Source organism: Schistocerca americana, chromosome 4 (assembly GCF_021461395.2).
Source record: "Schistocerca americana isolate TAMUIC-IGC-003095 chromosome 4, iqSchAmer2.1, whole genome shotgun sequence".
In the NCBI taxonomy this organism is placed as follows: Eukaryota; Metazoa; Arthropoda; class Insecta; order Orthoptera; family Acrididae; genus Schistocerca; species Schistocerca americana.
In genome coordinates, this window is record NC_060122.1 from 811,855,903 (window position 1) to 811,876,773 (window position 20,871).

The following is a 20,871-nucleotide window of genomic DNA, read 5'->3' on the forward strand; positions in this document are numbered from 1 at the left end:
CTGTTCCTCTAAAGCAGGGCTTAAAAACTCGCTGACTGTGATCATGAGCAGTCGCGCCTGCTCCAGGATGTTGCTCGCGAGCAGAGCAATGGCGTCTTGCAGTGAAATGAAGTTGTGTAACACTGACAAAACGTGCACATTTCGCTATGTAGTATTAGGAATCCTCAGGTTGAACAGTTTCGCTTAGTACTGCTATGAAACATGACAAGCATGCGTTGCACACAGGATATGGTTGACGACAGTCGCAGTCATCTTATAAGTATTTTTTTTTTATCACAGATGTAACAGTGACGTCATAGTAAAGCTCCTGGGCTTAATAGCAATGAACAACATTCTGAGCAACAGTTTTGTCATATGAAGAAGTGCTAGGAGGCCGTGGCTTTAATGTGAAATATTTATGATATACTGCAGTTTCAGGCTGACTGGAAGCATATTCTCAGCAGTGTTGAAGAACGTGCAGAAAATTGAAGGTTTCGCATAAAATTTATGTTTCTGTGCATACAGACGGACCGACAGCCGTTTTGGAAAGTAAATCAGTAATCGTAGAGCAACTGAATGGAGTACTCACTGAAATCAAACATGTTCACTGCATGACTCGCCAGGAGAATTTATGTGCAAAGGATGTATACTACTCAGAAAAACGTAATGAGTGTTATAGTTCGCACTATGATAATATATCACATCATGGATTTCTGTCAACACCGCCTATATGAGAACTTTCTTGAAGATAACGATATTCAACTTGGGAGTCTGGCATATTACAACAAAGCGCAGGCTTCATTGAGGCCAGTTATAAAATAAATTGTTTTGCCTTTCGGATGATATAGACATGTTTAAGGAAATGAGTAATGCGTGTGTTAGTGAAGTGATAGAGATTTCATGGGAAAGTGACCTTGCATTCCTGTAGGATACAAGCAGTCATCTTAACTACTTCAACACTTCACCTTTTGGTAAGGATCTGCTGATAACGCCTTTCGTCGACAGTATGCAAGAACTGAAAATTTAGCGGGAATCTCTTAGACAAAGAAAGTGAAATTTATTTTCCAGAGTTATCTTCACTAAATGACTGTGGTATTAAAACAGACTTTGAATGCTCATTACTTGTTCTACGTAACCTTTAGCAATAATTCCAGCTTTGATTTAAGAATGTGAAAGCTAGTTAGTGAATATTGATGATATTCGCGCTGATCTGCAACTTGAAGGAATTGATGTGTAGTTAGACAGGGAGTATGTAGATGTCTGTGAACAATTGTTCCTAACAGTTAAGAACAATAAAAGGCTTTTGAAACATTGTCAGATGATAAATTATAGAGAACGAGAGTTGGTTAAAAATTATTATGTGTTTAATGTATTGTTAATTGAGTTGAGAAGTACACTCCTGGAAATTGATATAAGAACACCGTGAATTCATTGTCCCAGGAAGGGGAAACTTTATTGACACATTCCTGGGGTCAGATACATCACATGATCACACTGACAGAACCACAGGCACATAGACACAGGCAACAGAGCATGCACAATGTCGGCACTAGTACAGTGTATATCCACCTTTCGCAGCAATGCAGGCTGCTATTCTCCCATGGAGACGATCGTAGAGATGCTGGATGTAGTCCTGTGGAACGGCTTGCCATGCCATTTCCACCTGGCGCCTCAGTTGGACCAGCGTTCGTGCTGGACGTGCAGACCGCGTGAGACGACGCTTCATCCAGTCCCAAACATGCTCAATGGGGGACAGATCCGGAGATCTTGCTGGCCAGGGTAGTTGACTTACACCTTCTAGAGCACGTTGGGTGGCACGGGATACGTGCGGACGTGCATTGTCCTGTTGGAACAGCAAGTTCGCTTGCCGGTCTAGGAATGGTAGAACGATGGGTTCGATGACGGTTTGGATGTACCGTGCACTATTCAGTGTCCCCTCGACGATCACCAGTGGTGTACGGCCAGTGTAGGAGATCGCTCCCCACACCATGATGCCGGGTGTTGGCCCTGTGTGCCTCGGTCGTATGCAGTCCTGATTGTGGCGCTCACCTGCACGGCGCCAAACACGCATACGACCATCATTGGCACCAAGGCAGAAGCAACTCTCATCGCTGAAGACGACACGTCTCCATTCGTCCCTCCATTCACACCTGTCGCGACACCACTGGAGGCGGGCTGCACGATGTTGGGGCGTGATCGGAAGACGGCCTAACGGTGTGCGGGACCGTAGCCCAGCTTCATGGAGACGGTTGCGAATGGTCCTCGCCGATACCCCAGGAGCAACAGTCTCCCTAATTTGCTGGGAAGTGGCGGTGCGGTCCCCTACGGCACTGCGTAGGATCCTACGGTCTTGGCGTGCATCCGTGCGTCGCTGCGGTCCGGTCCCAGGTCGACGGGCACGTGCACCTTCCGCCGACCACTGGCGACAACATCGATGTACTGTGGAGACCTCACGCCCCACGTGTTGAGCAATTCGGCGGTACGTCCACCCGGCCTCCCGCATGCCCACTATACGCCCTCGCTCAAAGTCCGTCAACTGCACATACGGTTCACGTCCACGCTGTCTCGGCATGCTACCAGTGTTAAAGACTGCGATGGAGCTCCGTATGCCACGGCAAACTGGCTGACACTGACGGAGGCGGTGCACAAATGCTGCGCAGCTAGCGCCATTCGACGGCCAACACCGCGGTTCCTGGTGTGTCCACTGTGCCGTGCGTGTGATCATTGTTTGTACAGCCCTCTCGCAGTGTCCGGAGCAAGTATGGTGGGTCTGACACACCGGTGTCAATGTGTTCTTTTTTCCATTTCCAGGAGTGTATATACCTACTTGTTGTAAAATAAGTGTAAGCACTACTTTTTACTTTCTTTCTCTTACACTGGAGCGTCGAAGAAGCTGGTATAGGCATGCTTATTCAAATATTTAAATATAAAGATATGTAAACAGGCAGAATACGACACTAACACCGGCAACGCCTGTATAGGACAACAAGTGTCTGACGCAGTTGTTAGATCGGTTGCTGCTGCTACAATGGCAGATCATCAAGATTTAAATTAAGTGGGCGTACGAGTGATGGGACACAGGATCTCCGAGGTGGCGATGAAGTGGGGTTTTCTCATACGACCATTTCACTGGTGTTACGGCGTAAAATCAAACGCCCGAACTCCAGTCGGGAACGAGAGAGAAGAGATGGCTGTGAGACGACGTCAGCCAGTTGCACGCTGACCGACCCCTCTCTGTGTGAAGAGGACATAAGCTGTAAGGCTAGCTTCAAAACTAGCTACCTGAATAGAGGCAAACTCTATTACTTCGCCTGTTCTATGATTCTTTATACTGAAGAACCTTGCTTATTTTATATCTGTGTAACTCAAACTATTGTAATTGCTCATTTTTTAATAAAGCTCATTCATACGATTTGTTTGAATGGTTAATAAAGAGTAAATCGAGCAAACGTATAGTTGTGACGACCACGGCGGACAGAGCCATCACTCCGACGTCATCTCAGACGCCGTCGCAATCTGTTCCACCGCGCGACCGTGGCGCGGGGCGCGGACGGCGGAGGGAACGCGCCGCTGGTGGAGGGTATTTAAATCGGCCGCCGCCGCGACCGAACCCAGTTCCCTCTGAGCAGCCATAGCGTACGGATCTCCGTGCCGGCACGTTCACAGGAGCTCAGTCCGTCAGTACACCTGATGATGGCGACATATATGATCGCCGAAATATTGTGCCCGTTGGACACTATAGACCGGCAGCACACCCGTGGATATTTTGACTGTTTGAATGTTGTCCAGCGATCCAAGAAAGCAGGTTTCCTAGACACCCCATATCGACGACTAGGCAGGATTTAACACCGAATGTACTGTGAAAAATCAGGAATCCGGTAAAACATCAAACCTGCTGCGAGAACACGACCAACGACAACTGAAGAGAGTCATTCAACGCGACAGAAGTGCATTCCTTCCGCAAATTACCGCAGATTTCAATGCTGGGCCATCAAGTGTCAGCTTGTGAACCATTCAACGGAACAGCATCGATATGAAACTTCCTGGCAGATTAAAACTGTGTGCCCGACCGAGACTCGAACTCGGGACCTTTGCCTTTCGAGGGCAAGTGCTCTACCATCTGAGCTACCGAAGCACGACTCACGCCCGGTACTCACAGCTTTACTTCTGCCAGTATCTCGTCTCCTACCTTCCACACTTTACAGAAGCTCTCCTGCGAACCTTGCAGAACTAGCACTCCTGAAAGAAAGGATATTGCGGAGACATGGCTTAGCCACAGCCTGGGGGATTTTTCCAGAATGAGAGTTTCATATCAGCAGCAGAATTTCTTAAAACCAGTAATAAAAGTCACAGGTGTTCATTTTCACAAATACCACATGTACTCCAAACTTTCAAATAATCTCGTCTCCTACCTTCCACACTTTACAGAAGCTCTCCTGCGAACCTTGCAGAACTAGCACTCCTGAAAGAAAGGATATTGCGGAGACATGGCTTAGCCACAGCCTGGGGGATTTTTCCAGAACGAGAGTTTCATATCAGCGCACACTCCGCTGCAGAGTGAAAATCTCATTCTGGAAACATCCCCCAGGCTGTGGCTAAGCCATGTCTCCGCAATATCCTTTCTTTCAGGAGTGCTAGTTCTGCAAGGTTCGCAGGAGAGCTTCTGTAAAGTTTGGAAGGTAGGAGACGAGGTACTGGCAGAAGTAAAGCTGTGGGTACCGGGCGTGAGTCGTGCTTCGGTAGCTCAGATGGTACAGCACTTGCCCGCGAAAGGCAAAGGTCCCGAGTTCGAGTCTCGGTCGGGCACACAGTTTTAATCTGCCAGGAAGTTTCATATCAGCGCACACTCCGCTGCAGAGTGAAATCTCATTCTAGCATCGATATGGGCTTTTGGAGCCGAAGGTCACTGCTTTACGCCTCGCCTGGGAGCTTCAACAATGACACTGGACTGTTGATGACAAGAAACATGTTGCCTGGTAGGACGAGTCTCGTTTCAAATTATATCGAGCGGATGGACGTGAAAGGGTATGGAGACAACCTCATGAATCTGTGGTCCCTGCATGTCAGCAGGGGCTGTTCAAACTAGTGGAGACTCTGTAATGGTTTGTGGAGTGTGAAGCTGGAGTGATATGGGACCCCTGATACGTATAGATCCGACTCTGAGAGGTGACACGTAGGTAAGCATCCTGTCTGCTCACCTGCATCCATTCATGTCCATTGTGCATTCCGATGGACTTGGGAAATTCCAGCAGGACAAAGCGACACCTCCACACGTCCATAATTCCTACAGAGTGGCTCCAGGAACACTCTTCTGAGTTTAAACACTTCCGCTGGCCACCAAACTCCCCAGACATGGACATTATGGAGCACATCTGTGATGGCTTGCAACATGCTGTTTAGAAGAGATCTCTACCGCTTCGTACTTTTACGGATTTCTGGGCAGCTCTGCAGGATTCATGGTGTCAATTCACTGAAGGACTATTCAGACATTAGTCGAGTCCATGCCACGTCGTGTTGCGGCACTTCTGCGTGCTCGCGGCAGCCATATACGATATTAGGAAGGTGTATCATTTTCTTTGGCTCTTCAGCGTGTAAAACTGTTCCTTGTTAAGCTGTGCTCTACGTAGACAGAGAATTCCTTGTACGATACCGGATGTTTGTGTGAACAATTAACACGAGGTGTGGGCAACGTGGGCGGCAGACTGAATCAAGAACATCGAAACAAGAGCATCGAAACCACGTATCAAACTGGTTGGATTATCCTTACATGATGGGACTGTGCACCGAAACCTTTGGAATTGAAAGCCGCGCATCGGCTTTCATGCTTATAGATTAACTCTTGAGATGAAGTCAGCCTTCACCCATTCAGGTAATATCGGTGAGTTAAAAGTGAGTACCTAGGTAGATGTTTTTCCTGATTCACTATTCACTCGTTCCAATTTGTACTTGACCATATTTTGCTATTATTTTATAAATTTTTTGGCTGCAATGTCCAATAGGTAACGATTTTACACGACACCTCTGTTGTAACTGACATCGTTGTGGATTTCAGTAATGGCACATTCCCCAAGTTTTTTAATTTGCAGTAATTTAAGTTCTTGTCTTAGTCTCTATTAGCAGAGTATTTTTCCTCAACATTTTAATAGGCTTAGGAGGCTGTCAGTTCTCTCTACATACGGTTGTGTATACAATGTGCCTTCTTATCTATTCATAACAAAAAATACAGTACTGCTGCTACTTTTTAAATAGACATTTCAGTTGGTGTTGTCTGCCTAAGGACGCTTTGTACAATTGTTTCCAGTAGGTCATCACTTCTGCTTTTGTTCGTTTTAGTGCGAGTTATTTGGGCAACACGACAAACTAGGGAATCGTCGGTCAGTTCCAAAAGACCCCCTCTCGCTTTATGCAACTGAGATGCAGCGTATACACCACACATTGCTCAGTATGTGCTTCGCACCAACAGCCAGCCATCTCATGAAGCACACTTCAAGACTGGATCTTTGCATAGAACCTTGTACGAGGAATGCCCAGAAAGTAATGCACCGCATTTTTTTTCTCAGCCGAAAGCAATGCTACGAATGTGAAACGTTACGTACGTATTACATGAAGTCTCCTAAGTGAGCGCGCCAAGTTTCCGTCACTTCCGACAGATAGCGTAGCTGGAGGCCAGTTTCAAAACGGCGTCTGTAGGTGACGTAAGTTACAAGCAACGTGCCCCCATCGAACTTCTCGCTGCAGAGGAAGCAACTGTGCGGAATATTCACAAACGCTTGTGGATGGTCTATGAAGCATCTGCTGTCGACAGAAGTACAGTCAGGCCCTAGGTACGGAGGGTGAGGTCATCAGAAGGCGGTTCGGCGGAGCTCCACGATTCGCAGCGGCCGGAGCGACCATCCACAGCTGTCACACGTGACACGTTGCAGCGAGCTGATGTTGTGATTCGCGAGGACTGACGTACTGCTACTCGGCAGTTGGCGCTGCACCTCTCAATCAGCAAAGGAAGTCCACACATTGAGGCATGGGCTCCGCCGCTAGGAGGAGGATCGGTAGCGACAGGGCATATACGCCCTTGTTTCGCGCTCGAGGGAGACCGTAGAACGGGATGTCATTCTCAATGGAGAGAAGTCTTCCGAAGTAAGAGTGATTTCAGGTGTGCCGCAGGGGAGTGTCGTAGGACCGTTGCTATTCACAATATACATAAATGACGTTGTGGATAACATCGGAAGTTCACTGAGGCGTTTTGCGGATGATGCTGTGGTGTATCGAGCGGTGGTAACAATGGAAAATTGTACTGAAATGCAGGAGGATCTGCAACGAATTGATGCATGGTGCAGGGAATGGCAATTGAATCTCGATGTAGACAAGTGTAATGTGCTGCGAACACATAGAAAGAAAGATCCTGTATCATTTAGCTATAATATAGCAGGTCAGAAACTGGAAGCAGTTAATTCCATAAATTATCTGGGAGTAGGCATTAGGAGTGATTTAAAATGGAATGATCATATAAAGTTGATCGTCGGTAAAGCAGAAGCCAGACTGAGATTCATTGGAAGAATCCTAAGGAAATGCAATCCGAAAACAAAGGAAGAAGGTTACAGTACGCTTGTTCGCCCACTGCTTGAATACTGCTCAGCAGTGTGGGATCCGTACCAGATAGGGATGATAGAAGCGATAGAGAAGATCCAACGGAGAGCAGCGCGCTTCGTTACAGGATCATTTAGTAAACGCGAAAGCGTTACAGAGATGACAGATAAACTCCAGTGGAAGACTCTGCAGGAGAGATGCTCAGTAGCTCGGTATGGGCTTTTGTTGAAGTTTCGAGAACATACCTCCAGCGAGGAGTCAAGCAGTATATTGCTTCCTCCTACGTATATCTCGCGAAGGGACCATGAGGACAAAATCAGAGAGATAGAGCCCACACAGAGGCATACCGACAATCCTTCTTTCCACGAACAATACGAGACTGGAATAGAATGGGGAACCGATAGAGGTACTCAAGGTACCCTCCGCCACACACCGTCAAGTGGCTTGCGGAGTATGGATGTGGATGTAGATGTAGATTACGTGGAAAAATAGGGTGTGTAGATAAAACGCCATTGTTTCGTGCGTGCAATTCCCATTATATTCAGTAAAGAACGGTTGAAGAAAATGATATGGTGCATTACTTTCTGGGCAATCCTAGTACCAACCCCCTGATCCTGGCCCTTACACGAAGATCGTTATTCTCTGTGACTCATAACGTTGCGACACGACGCTGCACATTGGTCGCTGAAGTACTCCCAGAGTTCACTTTTATGGAGGACTGGTGACGCTTACCAGCCTCCTGCTCAGGAAACGCAGGTTCGCTAAGTCCGTACCCAGCGAAGGAAGACCGAGCTCTATGAGGCGCTCGCCGTTTGGTGCGATCTGGTGGGGACGTGTGGCTTATCGACCGCCACGGACGCGGTGAACATTACACTTCCACCCTGTCATTCCTTTTCCTTTCGGTGTTAGCACTAAGAGTTGATGTTCTTCGATTTGAGGGGGTAGATACAGTAATCATGGCCAAAAAATCACATTTTTCAGAAATAGACCCATAATATTCGTCATTTCTTTACCTTTACATATGTGAAAATTTTAACGAAAATATCTTGATTGGCTGCAGAGTTATGGATTAATATGTATAGAGATGTGCGGGTGACAGCTGGTAATTCCATGCCCACCTCAGTTGTTTGTTGGTAACTGACTTTTGTGACTTCTAACTTTCTCATACTTCTGTGAAATAGAATGGCACTCTAAATTTCTCATACTTGTTAAGCGATATTTTATCTTTGGTTTGGGTCAAAGGAGTGATAGTCGACTGTTTTTGTTTTGCATTATTGTAGGTGTGGATTGGTTTCAAGTATTTTCTACAGAGTGATTTCTGATGTAATTCTTTTTCACTGCCAAATGGAATAACGCAAGGCATCTTATAAAACAAAACGTGTGTATTTTCATGGAAATAGGTACAGTAATCGTGGAAATTGCAGTAACACATCAAGTGTTTTAATAAGAAAGTGAAAAGCAACTATAGGCCTTCGAAATCTCCAGAGAAGATTGGAAATGCAGTTTTTAATATTGATCTAACGTTTAAAGAAATAGAGAGATGCTTACATTGTGTGCGTGGTGAACAAGTGAAACTAAATGCCACTTTTTTAGGTTTAGGCTGCAACGTCTGAATAATGTGCAGTAAATGTGGAAATATTGGTGCATTCCGAGACAGTGCCATGATTGGACAGAAGAAAAGAGTGTATGCAATCAACAGACAAACTGTTTACACTATGAGGTGCTTAGAACAAGGTTTGTCAGGAATCAGTCTGTTTTGTGGAATGATGTACTTTCCTCCTCCAATAAGACGAACAACATACAACCTGATTGTTGACAGACTTCTGGGATGTCTTGTGTCTGTAGCAGAAGAGTCAATGTCACAAGCTGCTGATGAAGAAAAATCATTCGAGAAGAGTAATGAAATTGCTGTTAGTTGTGATTGTTCATGGCTAACAAGAGGACACACATCACAACATCGACTGTGAACAGTCATCGGGGTAAAATGTGGTAAAGTTCTTGACACAGAGTTACTGTCTTCGAGTTGTACATCTTGTCAGTTTTAGAAAAATAAAAATAACACTGTATAATATGCTGAATGGATGGAGAAGCATGAAGGTAAATGCAGCATTAATCATACAGGAACATCTGGCAGTATGGAAGTAGAAGGGATGAAATCAAATTTCATGCGATAAGAATAAAAGCATAGTGTAAAATATTGTAAATTCATTGGAGATGGTGATGCGAAAACTTTTAAATCAATTTCTGAAATGCAGGCATATGGTCCAGATACTCCTGTGGTAAATTATGAATGTGTTGGTCACATGCAGAAGAGAGTGGGTACAAGATTAAGAAAGTTGAAGGCAGACTTTAAAGTAACAAAACTGTCAGATGGAAAAAGTATTGCGGGAAAAGGCCTCTTGACTGATAGTGCCATACTAACATTAACCAGATAGTATGGCTGTGCAATCAGATCTAATAGCTCATCTGTTGAAAATATGAAACAGGCTGTCTGGGCTGTTTGGTTTCACAAATCTTCTACAGATGACAATCCAATACATTCACTTTGCCCAAAAGGAGCTGGTAGCTGGTGGCCATACCAGAAAGCTTTACATGAAAATAATTTGAAAATGTATAAGCATAAAAACGACCTTCCAGTTGCAGTAATGGAAGCAATTAAGCCCATCTTTCAGGATGTTTGTGACTTAAAATTGTTAAAAAGGTGTGCGGGTGGATTCACTCAAAATCCAAATGAGTCATTCCACTCAAAAATTTGGAAAGTTTGCCCAAAGACTGGATTTTATGGAAGGAGAATAGTACAAATTGGGACTTATGATGCTGTGGTTACTTTCAATGATGGTATGGATGGAAGATTAAAGGTTTTTGAGAGACTGGAAGTACCTGTGTGCCACAACATGATAATATACTTTAGGAATGAAGACATTCTGAGAATAAGCACTTCCCAAAAAAAAAAAAGGCGAAACGGTCCACGAAAGAATCAAGAAAGGAAAGAAGAGGCTCAAGTTACAAAATGAACCTAGTAAAGGAGAGGAGCAAAGAGTGTTTTTATTCATCTGGGTAGTTTTAGTTAAAAAACCTTATTTTAAGGTACAGTAAAAAGATTTTCCAACTTCAAAGTTGATTTTCTCGGTTCATGTATTTCTAAAATGATTTCCCTGGTAACTCTTTGTGTAATGCTCGTATTATCTTCTAATTTTCAGTGAACACTTACCATACCACGATCTACAGCATGGACTAGAAGATCTGAAGAAAACTGACAACTGAATGATCTATGATTTTTGTTGTTGTGTATTTTGAACGAAAAGCTGTTTATATATTACTTATTTAATAAAAACCTTTACACAAAGAGAACTTTGATGATTCTAGAGAATACTATAACTGTGTATTATACCTATAATTCTAAATTAAAATAAATGCAAAATATTGAATACTTATTGTTCTATAACGAAAACATTGATAATATGCACATTTGCATTGTTAAATCTTCGTCGGAAATTGGGACTTTATCAACCTACATATTAACTCAAATATCTGTTTAAATTGTTGCCAGTGCATCTATATCTCTGCAAAAAGAAAATTTCATATTATTCTCTTGTATACTTTAGGTGGGGAAAAATAACAATATACTCAATATTTGCAATGCAATAACTGTATGTACCCCCTTGAGGGAGCAGAAACGCTATACGGTGGACGCAGGAGGCTACAAGTTACGGTCTCATGCAAAGAACTTAACAGGCTGTCACGGCAGGAGGGAGATTAATTACATGGACCACTAATTGAAACAGACTTACCCGCTCAGACACGTACATTCGGAGAGGTGTGTAGTACAAGAGATATAACATATGATGCAGCTGATAAACAAATGATATTCACGTGCAGGTATCACTGATGAGAACTATACAGATTACGTACAGGATTTAAATCGTTATTTGGTGAAGCTACTGCTGTATCTCAAACTATTCTTTTGCACTTTTGGGATCGACAGGGTGGTGCATTCTCTTCGTTAAAGTATCGGACAACTGCAGGACGCCTGAATCGAGGTCCATTGTGCCGCTCGACACGCTGGCACGTGGAGAGCCGGAAATATTTCAGGAACGACGGAACGCCACGTGTAGGGCGCTCACGAACCGGTCTCCATCAAAGGCGCCGATATTGCTGGCGTTGCTCACTGTGATGTCGAGTGTCACACCGGCTGCCATTTTTAGATCAGCCGATGTATAAGGCCACGAGTCCGCTGGGTGTGTTTGAGGTATACATACTCAGCCAACTACGGCTCCCCTTAGGTGAAGACAATGTCTGGCGGAAACTGCGGCGCTGCATTCCAGAGCCGTCCTCCTGGAAAAAGCCACTCTTGGACGCACAGGCAGTTCCTCTCACCCTCTACTCTCAAGAGAAGGGCGACTTCAAAACGGAGAGCGTAGCCGTGGGAGCGGACCATGGCGGAAATGGGGAGTTCCAGACCTGTGAGTAAGTGTCACGGTAATTGACATGGTTTGATAAATTCAAGAAAAGGACAGAGGGGGACTACTAATAAAGGCTGGCGTACGTCTCGCATTAAATATAATGAAATGTTTGATGTAGAAAACAGCCAAAGTTGCAGGATTCACTTTTCTTTATTTAGCTGACGACTAGTTTCGGGTTACCTGAACCAATTTTCAAAGCGTCACCCGAGGCGCAAAGATAAAATTACAGTTTGTACAAAACTCACAGGATAAAACTTTTAAGTTCATTGTGTGCATCTACAAATGTAGTAAGATTATCACTTTCTTCTCGCAATCAATCTCCTGAGGGCAGCCAGGAATTAGCTGGTTACTAAGTCACTAACTAAATCTATGTGGATGAATTCGGTCGCCATGCAAGTAAATAAAGCAATGTAGGCCTTGGTAGAAATCGTAACCGCCTTTCACCAAGCTTGACAGTAACACGGCCTGCATAATCCACTCCACAATGCTGGAAAGGACGAGACTGATTTACTCTAGATGCTGGTGGCACCTAATGGAACTGGAGCCTCGGAGTTAAACCTAAAGCATTTCAAACATTTCCAGATAACTCCTTTGTCTGTGTTTGGTTAGCTTGGAATCCAAAACCACACACAGCACGCAACAGACTTTAATGTTCATACACGTTGAGTATTTCCGTCACTTCAGATGATCCTTAGGTGGTATGACAATACGCAGCCGCTCACCATACGGTACGTTAGTATTCATCAACCTCTCTCCCATTCGTAAAATATTGTTTGCCTGAATGAAGGGGTGCAAATCTCTTAATTTTCTATTATGTGGAACAGAATTGGTCTTTAAATAACTGATCTCACTAGCATAATCATGATGTTGAACTATGCCAATGGCCCTTTTGATAGTGTTATGTGTTGTGGCATTCTTGTGGGGTGAATAGCTAAGTGATACTGTCTGCTTGTTGCAACCTAGTGTTGTTAACAAACCTCCCTGCGTAAGCCAAGACGCTGTAGGTTCTCCTGAATGAGAAACATTTACACAGCAATTTATCATCAATCTTAAAAACTGACACAAAAGACACTTGCACATTCTGGCGCATCTTCTATCACAAGTGAAGGACAAGTACTGTAGTCCAGATCATAGTTGGATAGCCATGAAGGGCCAGACCACCACTGCACAAGTGACCTCAAATGTGCTTGGCTAATGCCACGTGATAACTGATCTGCTGGATTGTTTTCTGACATCTATCCAATGGGAAACTGAACTCAGTTACTGAGTTTCAAACACTCCGCTGGTAGCAATTGTTCTCCAGTGACTAGGACTACGTTGCAGCCAGCAGAGAACTACTGTGGAGTCCCCTGATGGATATCACTACTGTTTCCGATGTCTAAGGCACTGGACACCTTGTGAATGAGTCGGGCAAGAAGCAGAGCACGAAGCAATTCCACTCGTGGAAGAGATTGTTGTTTGATAGGAGCTACACTACATTTGCTAACATCCAATGGAACTACAACTTTGTTGTTGGGGAGAACACGTTTGATATATAAGCAAGCACCATATGTCAACCGCGTAGCATCACAGAAACCATGATTTTCGAGTGTAACGTGTTGAGGAGAGGAAATGATTTTCCTCTAAATCACAGTTTCATTCAGGAAAGGCAGTTGCATTTAAAGGACATTGCGCTCATCAGTTAGGTTGGGTGGAAGAACTTCATCCCAGTCAAGACTCAGTTGCCACAAGCGTTGCAACAACAGCTTGCATATTAAAACTGATGGGTGAAAAATACATGCTATTGCAGACAGAACATTACGCTTGCTAATTTTTGAGCGTCGATGACTCTTCAGCTGCACATGGCACTAAAATGTGTCAGAGGTAGGGTGCAATAAGATTCCTAACGTTTTTATGGTTCCACCAGGGAGATTACGAGCAAAGGCGTTCCGCTGTCCGGCACTGGAAATTGTTCCTTTGCCTTGTCGCTACAGGAGCACCATTTCCTCAGTAGGACCCGCCCCAGAAGCAAGTAGCAGAGTCAGCTGGATTCGAAGTTCCTGTGGTTCAGCTTTCGTAGCTGACTCACCTAAGAAGTCATCCATATAGAATCTAGACAATAGAGCTTGCGATGCCACTGGAAATCTGTCTTGACTTCCCAAGGACAATTGTTAGAGACATGTAATCGCAGAAAGGCAGCAGGAGATGTTCTAAAAGTGGGTTGTCGATAATCTGTATTCTTGCAACGGTTCAGATGGTAATTCCAGTCATCAGGATGGAGGGACACTTGGCGATACACTTTTGCTATTTCAGCTGACAGATCCACATTGAAGGAGCGAAATTTTACAATAATGGAAAATAAATCTGGTAGGATAGTGGGACGAACCACCAAGTTATCGTTGAGAGACACTCCATTAGAAGTGGAAGCAGATACATGAAACATTATCCTCAGTAGCGAAGCTGCATTCCATGAAGGCAGCGTGGTGTAATACCTTCGATCAGTACCTTATATCAACAATATCAAAGGTTTGTAGTAAGCTTTCACGGGCAGCTGAACCCGAAACCTCCCACTTTCATCTCGAGCTGTATGGCTCTGAAAGTCAGTCTCACATATTTTATCCCGATTATTCGATGGTTTTCGTAGACAGTTCCTCTAGTCTCCAAAACCTTTGTATATGACGTCTCAGTTGACACCTCTAACAAAGCATAAGGTCATTATAGAACAAGCCTTGTTGCATGAATCTGAAGGAATCCTACCAGACAGAATTCAGCCGAATTTAGTTTCCATTAGTGATTGACGTTATGGTCTCTCCACCCTTTCCCTACATACAACATCGAAGAAAATCTCAGCATCACGAATTAAGTCTACTGTGGCAGGCTTGTTGAACTCAGAGTCCGCAAGTGGTAGACTAAGTGGAACATTCCAACATCTTATGTCTATATAGCTTGCTGGTAAGTCACTGATGACATTGTTCACAGTAGCACCAGTGGTTCCAATATAAAAATCGCTAAGCCTAGACGACTGTTCAACGTTACAGGTGTAAGACAATGAGGTTGCAAATACATTGTTTACTTAATTCACAGGAAATGAGTGTTTATTTTGTTTTAATTTATCTGCCTTGACCTCAGACGTGAAAGACAGCTGGCTCGCACTATCTAGCAACACCATAGAGGATTACTGCTTACTCATGCTGTCCTTAATGTTGACAACAGCTGTTGCCAACAAAACATTACAATATATGTTAGACGTCCCCTTCGTATCCTGGGGTCCAAGGAGTGGCTTCCATCTGCTGAGATTTGGAGCAGTATATTGCACCATCCCTTCCAGGTCTTGCAAGAAGAAATCTCGCATTTATTCGAGAAGTGATCAGGGCACATGCACAGAATACCAAAGCTTCTTTCATTTTAGAAACTGCCGATGCTCGTCGATGTTTAGGATTGGAACCCCTTGCATTTACTAATAGCATTAGGTTCATTACAAAGCTGGTACGCCCCCTCAGCTTCAGCATTAGCCAAATAAGGATGCCTAGTTTGATTTGAGATACTGACATTCCCTTGCGGATGCTATGAGGTTACGCCCACGAACCTGATCAGCTCAGGAGTCTGATATTTTGTTTCCAAAAAATCTGTCAGTTGATTCAATGTGGTGTTCGTGGACCCAGACGATTTTATTTACCACTCATGACGATCAGTCGGTCGCAAACCAGCTGGAATTCCTTCCGAAAGAATGACTTCGTGTCGTGGGTCGTCAGGTTTAAGAGCCTCTGAGGCCTTCAAATGGCTATGCACATAGTTTATTAACTGCCTATAAGCAGTTGCCGTGCCATGGCAGACTGTGGGCAAGCCCAACAAAGCCTCTGCGTGACTGTCGGAAATTATTTTCGGATTGTCGTAGCTCTGCATAACAAACTATCCAAGCAATGAACATATTTGTTGACGTGACAGGTATATGTTTCAATAGGTTCTTTTCTTCACCTCACAAAGAAGAACTGAGGGAATGAAACTTCTGCGCATCATCAGTCAAATTTTTATTCATGATTACATTGAGAAAGGCATACTCTTTAGGACGACGACTTAAATTTGGCAAGTTAATAGCAGGTAATTTCAAAGTGCTGACACTGATTGTCGGATTCGATTCTATAGGCTGTGGTAGCGTAGCGTGTCTCTTCATTAAAACCCTGACAGTGGATTCAATGAATTACCAGAAATTATCGAATTCCTTCCTTTCCCTAGCGTGATTAGCGAATTAGTTTTCAATTTGTAGCCGACCTTGACACAACTCAATATCGGTCTCGATATGCGTCAGTCTTCTTAATTCCGATTCCAGCATTATATACAGTTTGCAAAATGCTCCCTAAGCGTGGGAGAGCGGCCTTTGCAACCCCACTCTGTTTTGCTACTTGTGTTCTCTCAGAAGAATCCGATTAGCGAGTAGGCAGATGGAAACAGGAAGTCAACAGTTGCATTTACCAGGATTCAGTCGGTACGAAGTGGAACAGGAGTGATACCTTAAACGCTAGCAGCTGTCTCACCTAGGGCTGCTGTTTTCTGATGGCCCATAGCTTCGGCGTAAGTCTGTAAGTCTGTTAGCACCGACAGCTATACGCAGATATCGCTGCTGTCAGTCGTTAAGTGAAGGCCGTTACTAGTGACACTGTGGATCTCGGAATACACTACTGGCCATTAAAATTGCTACACGAAGAAGAAATGCAGATGATAAACGGGTATTCATTGGACAAATATATTGTACTACAACTGAGAAATCAGTACCCAGAACAACCACCTCCCGCCATAATAACGCCCTTGATACGCCTGGGCATTGAGCCAAACAGAACTTGGCTGGTGGGGTGTACAGGTACAGCTGCCCACGATACCACAGTTCATCAAGAGTAGTGACTTGGGTATGGTGACGAGCGAGTAGCTCGGCCACCGTTGCCCAGACGTTTTCAGTTGGTGAGAGATGTGGAGAATGTGCTGGCCAGGGCAGCAGTCGAACATTTTTTGTATCCAGAATGGACCGTACAGGACCAGGAACATGCGGTCGTGCATTATCCTGCTGAAATGTAGGGTTTCGCAGGGATCGAATGAAGGGTAGAGCCACGAGTCGTAACACATCTGAAATGTAACGTCCACTGTTCAAAGTGCCGTCAACGCGAACAAGAGGTGACCGAGACGTGTAACCAATGGCACCCCATACCATCACGCCGGGTGATACGCCAGTATGGCGATGGCGAATACACGTTTCCAGTGTGCGTTCACCGCGATGACGCCAAACACGTGTGCGACGATCATGATGCTGTAAACAGAACCTGGATTCATCCGCGAGAATGACGTTTTGCCATTAGTGCACCCAGGTTCGTCGTTGAGTACGCAACCGCAGGCGCTACTGTCTGTGATGCAGCGTCAAGGGTAACTGCAGCCATGCTGTCCGATCTGATAGTCCATGCTGCTGCACACGTCGTCGAACTGTTCGTGCAGATGTTTGTTGTCTTGAAAACGTCCCCATCAGTTGACTCAAGGATCGAGACGTGTCAGCACGATCCGTTACAGCCATGCAAATATGATGCCTGTCATCTCGACTGCTAGTGATACGAGGCAGTTGGGATCTAGCACGGCGTTCCGTATTACCCTCTTAAACCCACCGATTCCATATTCTGCTAACAGTCATTGGATCTCGACCAACGGGAGCAGCAATGTCGCGATACGATAAACCGCAATCGCGATAGGCTACAATCCGACCTTCATCAAAGTCGGAAACGTGATTGTACGCATTCCTTCTCCTTACACGAGGCAACACAACAACGTTTCACCAGGCAACGCCGGCCAACTGCTATTTGTGTGTGAGAAATCGGTTGGAAATTTTCCTCATGTCAGCACGTTGTAGGTGTCGCCGCCGGCGCCAACCTTGTGTGAATGCTCTGAAAAGCTAATCATTTGCATATCACAGCATTTTCTTGCTGTCGGTTAAATTTCGCGTCTGTAGCACGTCGTATTCGTGGAGTAGCGATTTTAATGGCCAGTAGTGTACCTTGTGTACGTGATACTAGCGCCATCTGTATATGTGCCTATCGCTACCCCGTGACCTTTGTCACCTCACTGTATGATCTTCTGCCACGTAATTTGCGCGCTACTATGCATCCTCGGTGGAACGTCACGTGCGTGTATAGTAGCAGTTCTGCGCGCTCTACAGAGCTGCAAAGCGAGCAGTGTGCTCTTTCAAGGGGGCGACAATCTTATTTTTCCCTTGAGGCAATGTGGCAGTGCCCGTTGTCACAGAGTAAGAAACCTCTGCTGCAGAAGTCAGGCCGTCTTGCACAACGGGTTGGACTGCGCAGACCTAGAGCTTGGTTTCTTTGCTCAGACAGTCCTTTACGGGGACGACGGGCCGTGCTAGCCAAGGCGTCGCAGTAGCCGCTCCGAGACCTCGCTCAGTGGCGGAGCGGACCAACAAGCAGAGTAGCAACGCAGAGCAGGAGATGGCCGCCGGGATAAGCGCCACGGCTGTAGCGAGCGCCGGCAGAGTTTCCACTCGATAAAGTGCGTCTCTGGCCCCCGCCGGCCGCCACATATCTCCGCTGCGAGCTGCCGGGTCGTCCGCCGCCGAATCCCGCCTCCGAGCTGAGAACCCGCGTCTCCTGCAGGCTCGTATGCAAAGTGGCGCGCGACACGCCGCAGTAAGTTCGTGCACCGAGACTTTACTCCGATGATGGCCACTACTCAGTAATTACTCTAGACATGATCCACAGTCAGTCATTTCGTCATGCATTACGCTGTACAGCTAGCAAAAAAATTCTATTGTTATCCTAGACTGCATACATTTCCAGTGTTATCACCTGTTTCGGTTCCTTCGAATAATTTTCAGAATGCATGAGTGTGTGTACAACGCCTGCTCAAAAGTATCCGTGAACCTCTCACAAGTAGAGCTCCCCAGCGGAGGGATCGACTACATGAGTCCAGCTACATGGGGATGCAGTCAGGGTGCCAGGCATTATACTCTGCAACCATCCATCACCCTGCAACCATCCATCCTGGTGGGCCATCCTTTTCATGTAATGGATGAAAAAAAAATTAAGGAATTACGCGAGATGCTCTACAGCTTCAAAAAAGGACTGTTGAACTGTGAATTTACTTTCAAAATCTTTTCTTAAGAATTTACTTTATTTACTAACGATTCATCAAGCACATTAACACATTTAATCACACTATGTGAGCTTGGAAGTAGTTGCCAGTGGTAACTGATGAAAACAAATTAAATTTCAACAAATGGAAATTTTATTCCTAAATTTTTCAAAAAAAAAAAAAAAAAAAACAAAAAAAAAACCGATTTAAAACTTATAATCAGAAAGTATCCTCTAAATATCACGTTACTATTTATTCAGAGACAGAAATAACAATTTTTTTTGATAGTTTGAGTTTTCGGGCTGAGAAGCTTGCCGCTCCCTTTTAACACGGCCGTAGTCACGACCGCTCACTTCAACCTTTGAAAGGCTACACTGGTGCAAATCTGCAGCAACCCAGATTACTTTAAACTAAAAATTTTAACAACACATACAAACACGTAAACTATGCACCCCATGGGAGGGATGGAAATGGTACAAAACACTCACATTAAAAAAATTACTTGCCACCGAAAGTGCAACTTGTTTTTAAAAGAAAACTTTTACGGTGGAAGGGTGGCAACTTTATATACTAAAATGACCATTTAAATAAAAAGCCATGAAATGCAGTCTTACATAAAATGTACAAACATGCTCTACATTACACATATACTGCCTCTCAAGATAATAGGTAAGATAAAAACATATTTCAGGAATTCGGCCTTTACATCTTAAGCAATATATTTACACTCCTGGAAATTGAAATAAGAACACCGTGAATTCATTGTCCCAGGAAGGGGAAACTTTATTGACACATTCCTGGGGTCAGATACATCACATGATCACACTGACAGAACCACAGGCACATAGACACAGGCAACAGAGCATGCACAATGTCGGCACTAGTACAGTGTATATCCACCTTTCGCAGCAATGCAGGCTGCTATTCTCCCATGGAGACGATCGTAGAGATGCTGGATGTAGTCCTGTGGAACGGCTTGCCATGCCATTTCCACCTGGCGCCTCAGTTGGACCAGCGTTCGTGCTGGACGTGCAGACCGCGTGAGACAACGCTTCATCCAGTCCCAAACATGCTCAATGGGGGACAGATCCGGAGATCTTGCTGGCCAGGGTAGTTGACTTACACCTTCTAGAGCACGTTGGGTGGCACGGGATACATGCGGACGTGCATTGTCCTGTTGGAACAGCAAGTTCCCTTGCCGGTCTAGGAATGGTAGAACGATGGGTTCGATGACGGTTTGGATGTACCGTGCACTATTCAGTGTCCCCTCGACGATCACCAGTGGTGTACGGCCAGTGTAGGAGATCGCTCCCCACACCATGATGCCGGGTGTTGGCCCTGTGTGCCTCGGTCGTATGCAGTCCTGATTGTGGCGCTCACCTGCACGGCGCCAAACACGCATACGACCATCATTGGCACCAAGGCAGAAGCGACTCTCATCGCTGAAGACGACACGTCTCCATTCGTCCCTCCATTCACGCCTGTCGCGACACCACTGGAGGCGGGCTGCACGATGTTGGGGCGTGAGCGGAAGACGGCTTAACGGTGTGCGGGACCGTAGCCCAGCTTCATGGAGACGGTTGCGAATGGTCCTCGCCGATACCCCAGGAGCAACAGTGTCCCTAATTTGCTGGGAAGTGGCGGTGCGGTCCCCTACGGCACTGCGTAGGATCCTACGGTCTTGGCGTGCATCCGTGCATCGCTGCGGTCCGGTCCCAGGTCGACGGGCACGTGCACCTTCCGACGA

General features: G+C 45.2%; 1 non-coding gene across 1 annotated transcript; it reads right to left on the bottom strand.

The window, feature by feature from the left end:
- Nucleotides 1-4,040: 4,040 nt before the first annotated feature.
- Trnas-cga lies at nucleotides 4,041-4,115 on the bottom strand. Its single transcript has one exon. It is a non-coding gene; the product is annotated as a tRNA-Ser (tRNA).
- Between the last annotated feature and the right edge of the window lie 16,756 nt (nucleotides 4,116-20,871).